General features: G+C 37.7%; 1 protein-coding gene across 2 annotated transcripts in view; it reads right to left on the reverse strand.

The window, feature by feature from the left end:
* Positions 1-12,010, reverse strand: part of PHACTR1 (phosphatase and actin regulator 1) — a 594,117-nt gene that overhangs the window by 453,991 nt on the left and 128,116 nt on the right. The gene's annotated exons all lie outside the window — the stretch shown is intronic.

The raw sequence follows: 12,010 nt of genomic DNA on the forward strand, positions 1-12,010 counted from the left end.
GGCAGTAGTTGAACTCAGATTAGCTTTTCCACTGATAGTTTCACATAAAACTCTCATCATTAAGAATATATATTATCTTTAGTACACTCTTAATCCAGTTTAGCAGCTTTTGATTGTGACTATTAATTTCAAGGTTTACTATGTGCTGGGCTGTAAGGCTCTGGAATTAAGAGAAATCGGGAATTCACTATAAGTCACTCTGCCAGGAAGTAGCCAAAGTGATAAATTTATAACCTGTATTTCCATTCTCATGTCACCATTGTTCTCATGTCACTTTCAGATTCTGAGCCAAATTTTTAAAAATCAGGTATTCAGGAAGCCCTTGGACAGAAGCCATCCATCACACAGTGACATTTCCATAGGTACACAAAAAAGCATTCTATCAAGATTTGATAGAAACAAGGAAAATGAAAACAAGGTACAAATATCCTTTGAGACAAACAGGTCAACCCAAAATACATCCTAGTAGCCTGACCTACTACCCTACATCTGAGGAAATGAAATAAAAAAAGAAACATACACATTTCCATGACAAAACTTTAAGTAGATTTTGGAGGACCCTTGCAGTTGGCCACTCTTTGGAGAAATGGGTTCTTCCGATATTTATGGTTCTATTTTAAATGAATTGATTACAGTAATATGTCGTTATTGTCCCCTCAAAACACTTTTATTATTTCAGACAAAAAAAAAGTTAACTTTCCTAAGACACTGAAGGTCTTCCATGGCCTGACTCTTAAGTTACTTTTTGGTTTCCACTATATCCTTATATACATAAACCCAGTCCTACGGAGCTGTCAATACATCTAGTTCCATATACATGCCCCACATGCTTTTGTTCCTGGTGTTGTCCTAGTCACGAATGTTCATGTCCCAAACATCTGTCCACTGACATCATATTCATTCTGTAAAGTCTATTTAAATACATTCTCCTCCATGAAGCCTTCTTTGCACCAACCATTTAGAATAAATTGTTCTTTCTCTTCACTCTCACAGCATGTTACTTGAATCTCTATTTAGCATTAAAAAAACATCTTGACTGTAAAGCAATTATACTCCAATAAAGATGTTAAAAAAAAAAGATAAATTGTCATATAGTATAGCTCTGTTTTGGTTCTTATTCAATCAATAAAAGAGGTGCTAAACTTTGAAATTTAAAAAAAAAATTATCTTGAGTCATTACTGGTGATATGTGACAGTGGTTAACAAATAGATCTTACCTCTTATGGCAAATCTGATCAATGTCTTTTGCCTACCTAGGTGTTGTGTTGAGGATTCTGAAACTGTGTCCACCAGTGGGAAAAAACAAATATAGTGATCAATTAATAATGTCTGCAAGGGACACAGGGCAGTGGTGGCACACTTGCCATAGGTTTGCCATTTCTGCAATAGTCTAAACTTATTGATGATGGGACTATTTCTTATTCGATTTTATATATTCTACAATGTCTTGTTTCTTTACATTTAGCAGGTGCTTAATATACGTTCTCTGAATAAATTGCATTGCAAGGGGCAATGCTGGAGACTTAGGTTAGAACTAAGGATGGATTATTGATTATTCAGGTTGTGATATGATAGAAGGGTTTCTGACAGAGGCCAAGGATTTCCTGCCTAGAGTTTTTAGGACACAGGTTACAACCCTTCCGTGCAGGATCCTTTATGTCCAGTTCTGTTGAAGCAAGGTGATATATTTAGTCATCTCTTGGGTACTCTTCAGATCCAAGAGCCAATGATTCCTAGAGATTATTGCTATCTTAGCATGGATGGATAAGGAGTTTGTATTTCAAAACAAGTTCTATAAGCTTTGCACATCATAGATATATTAAGTCAGATTCTTCTGATTGAGTTTATGGCTTTCCTTTGTAAGATTTTCATTGTTTTCTTTTGTTAGTTTTGTGTGTGTGTGTGTGTGTGCGTGTGTGTATTTAATAGGTTAGGGTGGAAAGAAGGGAGAAAGACATGAGTCATCCCAGCTCTGGGCCATCGCTTGGCCATAGTTGGGTCATTGACACTTTAAACTGGCTTTTCAAGAATTTCTCTTTAGGAACTCAATATTCCTTACCACATATTAGAACATACTAATAAATGCTGTTCTCAAGCAGTAGTACCAAAGCTCATGATATACATGGCAAGAGAGAAAAACATTCAGGACAGCAGTGTATAACTGTTTAAAATTTTCCTTTTTAAAAAAAGAAAATTCAGAGTTTAAAGTTAAAATGCTTTAGAATAAGTATGTGAAATCTTCAGATTATTAAAGTGATTTGAAAAATCAAAGTAGAGGAATATGAAATATGTATTATTACTCAGATGCTGGATTCTGTGTTCCAACTTAGGTTTACCATTGCTCTGCCTTATGAGTTATTGGGTACTTGTGTAATTAATGATAAAATGGTGCTTTTATTGCATTATACTACTATTACTTACATTTGTCTTCTTTAGGAAACTTACGGGGGGTTGATTAATTGAAAAGGAAAAATTTGAGTATCCTTGGATTCCCTTGCAATAATATTTTCTAATGCCATCACAACCCACCCCTATTCTCAACAGTACTGTATTACTTTATTAATGTCCTAGATTGTTATTTAAATCTTCATCCATGTTTTGTCTCCTAAGCATCTCTGTAAGTAGGGATTTAAGGTCCAAAGCTCTGTCTTATGCTCTTTGCATCTCCTGCTCAGCACCCACTTCCCTGGTATGTGGTAAGTATTCTTGTTGATCAGTCCACACAGGGGCATGTTGAGTTTCCACGAATCTGTTGTCTATGTATGAGTGTGGAATGATCATATCCAGTTTTTGGGATCTGGGTGAGGTAGAATTTTTTAAAATGCGTGAACACAAGAACTTTTATAAAATTGGGAAGAATAATATATACCTTATGGATGTATTAAAACAGGGCACTGGAATACGGATATGGGTTTAATTATGCCCCCCTCCAAATATATTGAAGTCCTAAATTCCAGTACCTCAGAATATGATTTTATTTGGAAGTAGAATCTTTGCAGATTCAAGAAATTTAAGTTGAGGTCATTAGGGTGGGCTCTAATCCAATGTGACTGGGGTCCTTACAAGAAGGGGAAATTGGGACACAGACCAGCACAGAGGGAAGATGATGAGAAGACACACAGAGGGAAGATGACCATGTGACAGTAGTGATGTTATCTATAAGCCACGGAACACCAAGGACTGCTGGCAAACACCAGAAGCTGAAAGAGGCAAGGAACGACCCTCCTCTAGAGCTGTCAGAGGAGCCCTGCTGACACCTTGATTTTGTACTTCTAGCCTCCAGAACTGTGAGACAATAAGTTTCTATTGTTTCAAGCCACTCAGTTTTTGGTGCTTTGTTATAGCAGCTCATGGAAACTAATACAAATACTGAGTGAGGTCCAAGCCCCCTGGCAGACCCAATTGGGTTAGAAAGTGATGTTCTGCTAATGTGAAGACAAATGATGAAGTAAAGTTCCCCTCTCCAGGTAATGTCCTACAGGAGGAATGGCAAATCGATTCTGTCTTGTCTGCAAAGTTGATTTACTAGTAGTGGCTGCTGGGAGCACAAGTTGAGAAGGATTTTGCATCTGTATCCAGGCTTGGTGGGAAACTTCGCAGACATCCCTCAGGGGAACCTGCAGTGAAGGGAAGGCAGAGGACGGAGGGGTAGGTACCAGGCTAGGGCAGCAGCAACTGTTGTTATTCTAGCGCTTTCCTGGGAGTTGTAAAGGGGCAAGGAGATCCCATATGGGGTACGCTGGGGGCTAAGAGTGCAGAGTAGGGATGAAGAGGTAAAATTTAACTGAGGCAAAAGGAAAAAGGATCCTTGATTGTTCCAAATCTCAGCCCAGGCAGTCAAATCCCGTGACCTGCTGGGAGAAGGGCCATAGAAGACAAGAAACCCCCTGGATCTCCAAGCCAGTCCAGGAAGGAGAAGCAGGCTCTGATGTTGATAGAATGAAGTTGCCCAGGAAACCTCAGTGACCCTAAGCAAGCTGTTCACTTCATTTTGAATAAACTTGTGTCTTTATTTTCTGGAAATTTAAACCTCTTCACATAACTCTGTGGCCAGGGATTGTGTAAGTATGTTTTGTATTTCAATTATCCCTAGGAGTCCACCAACAATGGGGCGGGGCCTTCCTCACTGGTTCGTTCTCTCATACACTCCCAGGGAGCTTCTCTTCTTGCCCACGAGCTGGAGGAACTGCAGCATCTAACTCAGGGGTCTCCTCGGTACCACCGCTGGGACCTCCTGCTGGGAGAAGAGGCATTCACTTCTCCTTTACAGGGAGTTGCGTTGTGGACAGTGAATTAGGCACCGTCTGCAAAGTGCTTTGAGTTGTAGCAAAGGAGAATATTCCCTGTCTTAGAAATCCTAGCTAGAACAGACATTGACAATTAGAGGCAGTCGGATTGAATATGCTTTGAGACATACTTTTAGTGGCATTTTAGTGGTTTTAATGAATGTCTTTTGATTCTTTTTTTTTCAGCTATTAATCCAGAATCTCACTGCACTTTCTTTAAAAATTTTTTTTTGCCTCTTTTAAATTGAGATGGATTTCCTTCTCAGGGGAGTTCATGTAAGTGTTCTCTGATAGCAGAAAGCCATTTGAAAATAAGTTCAGAAGCAGAAATCTAGCTATTTTCCTCATTTCTGCTCAAGTTCACATGTCTTGTTTTCAAAGTGATTAGTTGCATTGAAATGTTTATCAGGATGTGGAAGAGAAAGCTATTAAATGTCATTTAAAGGGAGATAATCTTCAGGCGTGTTGCAAACCAGTTGTCTTGAGAAACCTTTTATCAAACTCGACCACCACCACCCTTTCTAAATGCCCTGCTATTAAATTTCCAAATAAATGTCTCTACCAGTTGCACTAGATTTTTACTGGAAATGAATTGGCGCCTTGATTCAGTCCAACGGAGCCTAAAGAAGCTTGGGAAAAGAAGATAGTAGGAGAAAAGAAAAATGAGACTACTGCCCTTATGTGTATTTGTGCTAATATAAAATCCTGTATATTTAAAACACATGTAGGTACAAATATGTATAAGACCATAAACAGAGAAAATGGACATAGCTTGATCTTCATCAGTGAGTGATCATTTCTGCTGGTTAAAGATAAAGATATGAACATACAGGCCTGATCTCTGTGTGGGTGGGTAACTCTGCTCTGCTTATAACCAATATGTGCTGTTGGTCCAGCTTAAAGTTATGGATGGATTAATGAAAATCCAGGTGCACTGCTGCAAGGATAACACTATTATTAAGGATAATTTCTTATACTTTTCTTCCTTATGTATATAAAGTACATATAACAGCATCGCCCAGTGATCAGCTGTTGTTCCCAGGAAATGTTCTCCTAACCACATCAGGATGAGGAGATATATCAAAGTTCAAATAAAAGGTAATGTATAGGAAATAACGAACAGTATTTTTAAAACCTCAGCTAAATGGTATCATTGAGGAATACATTGTTTTAAAGAAGTAAATTTTGAGGAATGTTGCTTTGTTCCTTTAAAACCTCACTTTAATTATTTAAAATCAATTTTAGATGAAAATATCTCCAAATATATTAGCTATTTCCTTGCCTTTGGAAATAGAATACACATCCTGAATATAAAGCAGCACTTTTAATATTTTAAAATTAAAATATTTTGTTTCTTGCCATGATTTTCTGCCACTGAAACATCCTGGGACATGCTTTGTAATTTTTTCTCTCATATTACATGCTCTCGGATTGCTGTTCTCATTGAGGTTTCATGCTTATTTTCATAGTTTTACTGTTTCTTTCTCTCTAGGCTGATAAACCCTGGCCATGATCAATATCAATATTAATATTAACATGAATACAAATAACTAAGTGTGTTAGAATTGCACATAAAATAAGAGTAATAGGGCTTCCCTAGTGGCGCAGTGGTTGAGAATCTGCCTACGAATGCAGGGGACACGGGTTCGAGCCCTGGTCTGGGAAGATCCCACATGCCGCGGAGCAACTAAGCCCGTGAGCCACAACTACTGAGCCTGCGCGTCTGGAGCCTGTGCTCTGCAACAAGAGAGGCCGCGATAGTGAGAGGCCTGCGCACCGCGATGAAGAGTGGCCCCCGCTCGCCGCAACTAGAGAAAGCCCTCGCACAGAAACGAAGACCCAACACAGCCATAAATAAATAAATAAATAAATAAACTAAAAAAAAAAAAAAAAAAAAAGAGTAATAGCTTATGATTGAGTACAGAAAAGTACTTAATATGATTAAGATTCATAAGCTTTGTGTCATCTAGTTTGGCTATTGAAAGCTCTTTTTAATTTGTTCTCTTCTTGGTTTTTGACTCATCAATTTGCCATAGATGAGGTTGCTGAATATTTGATTTCCAAACAGTTGAGGGGAGATTATTTTTTCATATCTATTTATATCTGTTAATATATACATACATATATATATATAGCTGATGTTAAAAATGACATCACCAAATGTGATTATACCAGCTGTTGTAGAATTACCTACAACTGTGATGATTATGCAGCAACATAAAATGCTTATGATGGAACATTAAAAAAAAAGGAGCAAGATGCTGAGTGGTATATAAACTATAATTGGAATTATCACAAATTCTCTAAAGTTGTGGAAAAAGGCCAACGAGAAATAAGTGAAAAGAAGCATTCATTATTGGGTGAAGATGATGGCATTGTACATTTCTATATTTTGAAAATTTCCACAGGATTAATAATGTTAAATTAATTAAAGAAGGAGGCCATCAGCCTGAGGAGGTTCTAATACCTTAGCAGCCTTCCTAAGCAAACCAAAACCTAAGCCCAAAATGCATCGAGGTTAAGAAATCAAAACCCAAAGACGACCAATCACAAGCAGCCAACTGGGCTCTCTCAAATAACGCTACTGCTAAAGCTGTAGCCAATCAAATAATTTCCTTGCTTGGCTTCCACGTATTCTCTGTAAAAATCTCGCCCCTACCTCCTGTCTGCGGACTGCTCCTAACCACCTCCAGCTTGCATTGCCCAATTTGAATCAAGTTTTGCTCAAAAGAAAACTCTTAAAATTTTTCATAGGCCTCAGTTTATCATTCAAGAATATCATTTCAAAAGTTAACAAGCAAGGAGATATGGGGATATATGCATATGTATAGCTGATTCACTTTGTTATAAAGCAGAAAGTAACACACCATTGTAAAGCAATTATACTCCAATAAAGATGTCAAAAAAAAAAAAAGTTAACAAGCAAATGTATAACCAAAAAGCCCAGTAAAGAGCCCAAAGTTCCCGCCACACTCTACTCGTTAGAAATCTGATTTTGATTAGCAAGCAACATCAGTGCATGCCATGCAGCTTTGAATCTTGGACTCAAGGCTTTGTTAGAAAAAGAGCATCCTCCCACAAGGTTCACTAATCTAGCAGCGGGGATCCCTAAAACGTGAAGGGAAATTGGACTTATTATAGAGTACAGGGTCCTTAGAACTGTCACTGTTTTTGAAGAAAATTTGCAATATAATCTCAAGAGGAGTATTTGATATACGGCACCAAATTTAAATTTTCTACTTCCATAACATTTAAGATTACATTTAACATTTAAGATTTTTTTTAAATTAATTAATTTATTATTTATTTTTGGCTGTGTTGGGTCTTCGTTTCTGTGCGAGGGCTTTCTCTAGTTGCGGCGAGCGGGGGCCACTCTTCATCACGGTGCGCGGGCCTCTCACTATCGCGGCCTCTCTTGCTGCGGAGCACAGGCTCCAGACGCGCAGGCTCAGTAGTTGTGGCCCACGGGCCTAGTCGCTCCGCGGCATGTGGGATCTTCCCAGACCAGGGCTCGAACCCGTGTCCCCTGAATCAGCAGGCAGACTCTCAACCACTGCGCCACCAGGGAAGCCCCAACATTTAAGATCTTAATATTTAAGATCTCCAACTCAGTCGTGAATGTTTATCAATCATTCCATTCCCTCAGGAGGTATTTATTAAACTCTTACTGTCTGCCAGGCAGTACAGCACACACACTGAACAACAGTCAAATATCAACATGGGGCTAAATTCATCCTTCTGAATAGAAGCCTTCATTCCACAGCGTTTAGGCTTCAGTTTCGTTTTGTTTTGTAAAAAAATAACTTCAAAATGGGCATAAGTCCTCTCCTTTCCACAGTCCTCAATTTTCCTATCTGCAGACAAATTACATTTAAACTATTCACCTCGCTGGCTTGATTTTGGAATATGGTAGGGAAGAGAAACACATACTTTCCGCCGACACATGAGGTCTGCTCACAATTAATTGCTTACTTTGTTAGAAGAAATTTTAAGCTCAATACAAGAGCTCTTTTAAATAAAGAGGTCAAAGTCACTCCTACAGACTCGTAAGAGAATGCTGCCTTCTGGTGAAACAAATGGCCTTTTAAAAGGAATAAGATAACGTGCATGGCAAGGATGCATGCGAACAATTCCATATCAGAGCCCATAGAAAGAAGTTAATAAATTGCAAAGATCTAGTACTCAGGCATGTGGGCAGCATGCTAAACAGATGCATTCGCCTCAGCAGTTATCTTCTTTTCAGGAGTACTTTTTTGCAAACAGTACACAAAAGCCATATATATGATAATAATCTCAGCACATTAGACGGAGTCTCCACGCTGAACAGAAATAGTAATCCCCTGAGGTGAAATATCTGCTGTGCTTTGGATGCTAGTACTGCCATCTGACGCTGCAGAGCAGCAGAAGAGATGCTCAGAATTAAGGGAGATTTTTCACAATGATAGCTTTGCGCTCCGTTCCTTGTGCCCTGCAGAAGGATGAGCAAGCACCTGGCAGCAGAGACTCAAGTGCACGGGAGAGAGTGGGGAAGGATTTACAAAAGATCTGGTAGCATGTGTGATGGGATATGCATCCCAAGAGCTGGTGAAGAAGAAAAGAGACCAAAATAACTTAGGGCATTTCTGCACTTTCCTTTATATAGATCATGCAAAGATGTATAAGCACATAATCAAACTGTAAATAAGAAAAACATGGTTTTGAAAAATACAGACTCCTAGGCGCAGCTGTACATAAATATGCACATAAAAACACCCATGCCACATGTACACCATTATAGTTTTATTTAATTTTTTTTCTTCAAAATGTTATCCCAGGGGAGAACTGAGACAAAATAGGTGTCCCTTTCTGCAACCAGTTCATTTGTGGTTACCTGGGGGTCTCAAATCCTGAGTGTAGTTATTTGTTTCCACCAATAGAGGGTTAACCATGTTTCCCCTACTAAGCCTACAGATTGCTTTAACTGTGGTCCTGATTTCATCCCCAAGCCACTTCTTTCCTGATTTTTCCAGGAGTACCTTCTGCTGTTGTTTTTTTTCTCTTTCACATTTACTTCTTTTCTCAAGTATTTATTGAACTGTTTCAGGCTCTAGAAGGCAGATATCCCATCTAGTATTTCACTTCACTCTACAGTAGTGTTTTGCATATATTAATAAATTCTATAATTTATTGAACCTGCTTACCAATCTATAAACTCCTAAGAGTAAGGGCCTGGTCTGTATGCTTCACCTCCGTCCTCAATGCTTAGAACAATGCCTGGAGCATTGCAAAGTACACCAAGACCTGTGCATTTACCTATATGATCGCTGATCCTCATAGATGCAGAGTTGATTCTTATAGTCAGATTTTTAATCTCATTTTACATATGAGGAATCTGGGATTCAGAGACATCAACAACTTTGCACAAGGTCACACACCTAGTGAGAATAGAACTGAAATTCAGACCCACATCTGTTTGACTTTAAAATATATTTAATTTCTACTACAGTATACTTATTCAAAGAAAGAAAGAAAGGGCTTTTATGTCCATATAAAATTTCATACAAATGTAAATATTAAATTGACTTGTTCTCAATGAAACACAAAGGGAACTTTGCTTACTGATTGCCTCCCGGGTATCATACCCAGTATGGGACCTGCTACCTATATAACCTCCTCAACTCAACATCACATCTTTATTAACCATCTTGTGAATGTCTGCAAAGCTCAGGTGCCCATGTAGGACTGAAATCCTTGATCTTATTCTCATTGGCATTGGGAAGAAGTTGTAAATTTATGATGCATGGTTTAATACATCACTTATAAGGAATCAGTGGTTTCCAAGCAACTCCTCAGCTTCAAAAGAAATAGGTATTTCTAAGTAAATCAGTCTGTATGTGAGTGTATGTGTGTGTGTGTGTGTGTGTGTGTGTAACTGCTGTCCGCCACCCCCCTTGCCCTGCTTTCCCCACCCGTCACCTCCCCAACCTTACAGCATCTTCACCAAATTCTACGGCTTCTCACTTGTGTTTCCTCTTTTCTTTTAGGCGTCCATAAAATCGTCATTGAAATGGGAGCAGTGAAAAGAAGATGAATCAAAACACTAGATGTATGAAGCCCTTGCTGTCCAAATTCCCAGAGCAAAAAGTCCTTAGAAGAGCTACAGGATTGACTTTTATTTTAATGTCTTCAAAGATTGACTCAAACTAATCACTGCTCTTAGCTAGTAACAGGAAAGTTGTGAATATTCTTTTTGCTAGAGAAGAGAAAGGGTGACACCAGCTCCAGCTTCAAGCTGGACCATCAAAACATCCCTTAAAGTCTTTCAACATTTCAATGACAAAAAGCAACTTTGTTAAGAAAATGTTTATTTTAAGTAGCATGTAAAGAGGAGATAAGTCAAATTGTGACCCAGATGATATATATAATTATGTGCTAGCTGTACACCTTATGGTACACTGCAGTTCCTTCAATAGTCAGTAAGTACAGTACATTAGTGTTGACTTCTGCAAAATTTAGAGAAATTCCTTTACTGTTTAAATGCACTTATTAAAATGTGTTTTACTATTTAAAATAATTTCAAAGATTTAAAAGTAGATCCCTTCCTTCTAATAGATCATCAGTAATTTATGACTGTGAACCATTGGTCAATATCACATAGCCCACTATTTGCGACACTGTCCTTACAAGAAAATATGACAGACACACTTCTTATAATCTATTTTCCTGAGTAACATGGGCAAAAGCTGAAGAGTGTTTGTGTAGTGTATAATACAAAGAAAAGTGACGTTAATATGTCATGACGTTACATTTTAAATAATTAACTAAACCTGAATAATGCAAATCACTCATCTGCTTGTTTTCAGAAAATTTTCAATTAAATTTTTAAGGGTAGAACACAGAACAAGCAGCATTTTTCATAGTCAAATATAGTTCTTTTCTCACTGTTATTTTACATATGTATTTTTATTTATTTTATTTGTATATGTCTCTTATTAAATGGTAGAAAAACAGAGCTGTATGCCTATCATAGAATAAAACTCTGTATTTCTAGTGGCATAAAAAGAATCACTTGTAATTGCTTTATATGATACCAGAAACCTGAAGTAGATTGTCAAGATAATAACAAGAGATTCTAAAGAGTACTTTTTTATTTTTAAAATAAAGGTGTAAGAAGTCCTTGGGCAACTGAAATAAGCTGCTTAATTAAATGATAATATCAGTAGAAAAGAACATTGTCAGAGCCTAATGATTCTCACAAGAGTTACACCAGATACAGCAAGATAATTATCAAAATGAATTTTGGTATAAAATTGAAATGTTTACAGTACTCCTTCTTGGCCAGTTCTATTTAATTCTTTAAATAGAGTGCTTATTTTTAAAACCATCATTTCTAGTCTCCCTTTTTGGGAGCTGGATGGCTACAGTAAACAATGAAATACTAAATTATTCCATTTGGCTAACATTTCTTCCCAAGCATGATGGAAATTTGATTTTAATCTAGTCATGAGCAGATCAAAATTAATCTTATTTGCCTAGTCATATAACAAAATAGAAAATCTTGATATCTGATGCTCAATTCATATATATCATGCTCTTTTCCTTGTAAGTAAAAGTGTGCAGAGTTGTGAAACTTGAAGTCCTGCCTGCTTTAATCTTAATGATAGTCTCCTAGAAGTTGGCAAATTCAAGGTAGTGGCCCCCTCATTTCACCCTATGCAAATATAGTAGGGGTGCGCTCTTGATCT

Source organism: Balaenoptera acutorostrata, chromosome 10 (assembly GCF_949987535.1).
Source record: "Balaenoptera acutorostrata chromosome 10, mBalAcu1.1, whole genome shotgun sequence".
Classification (NCBI taxonomy): domain Eukaryota; kingdom Metazoa; phylum Chordata; class Mammalia; order Artiodactyla; family Balaenopteridae; genus Balaenoptera; species Balaenoptera acutorostrata.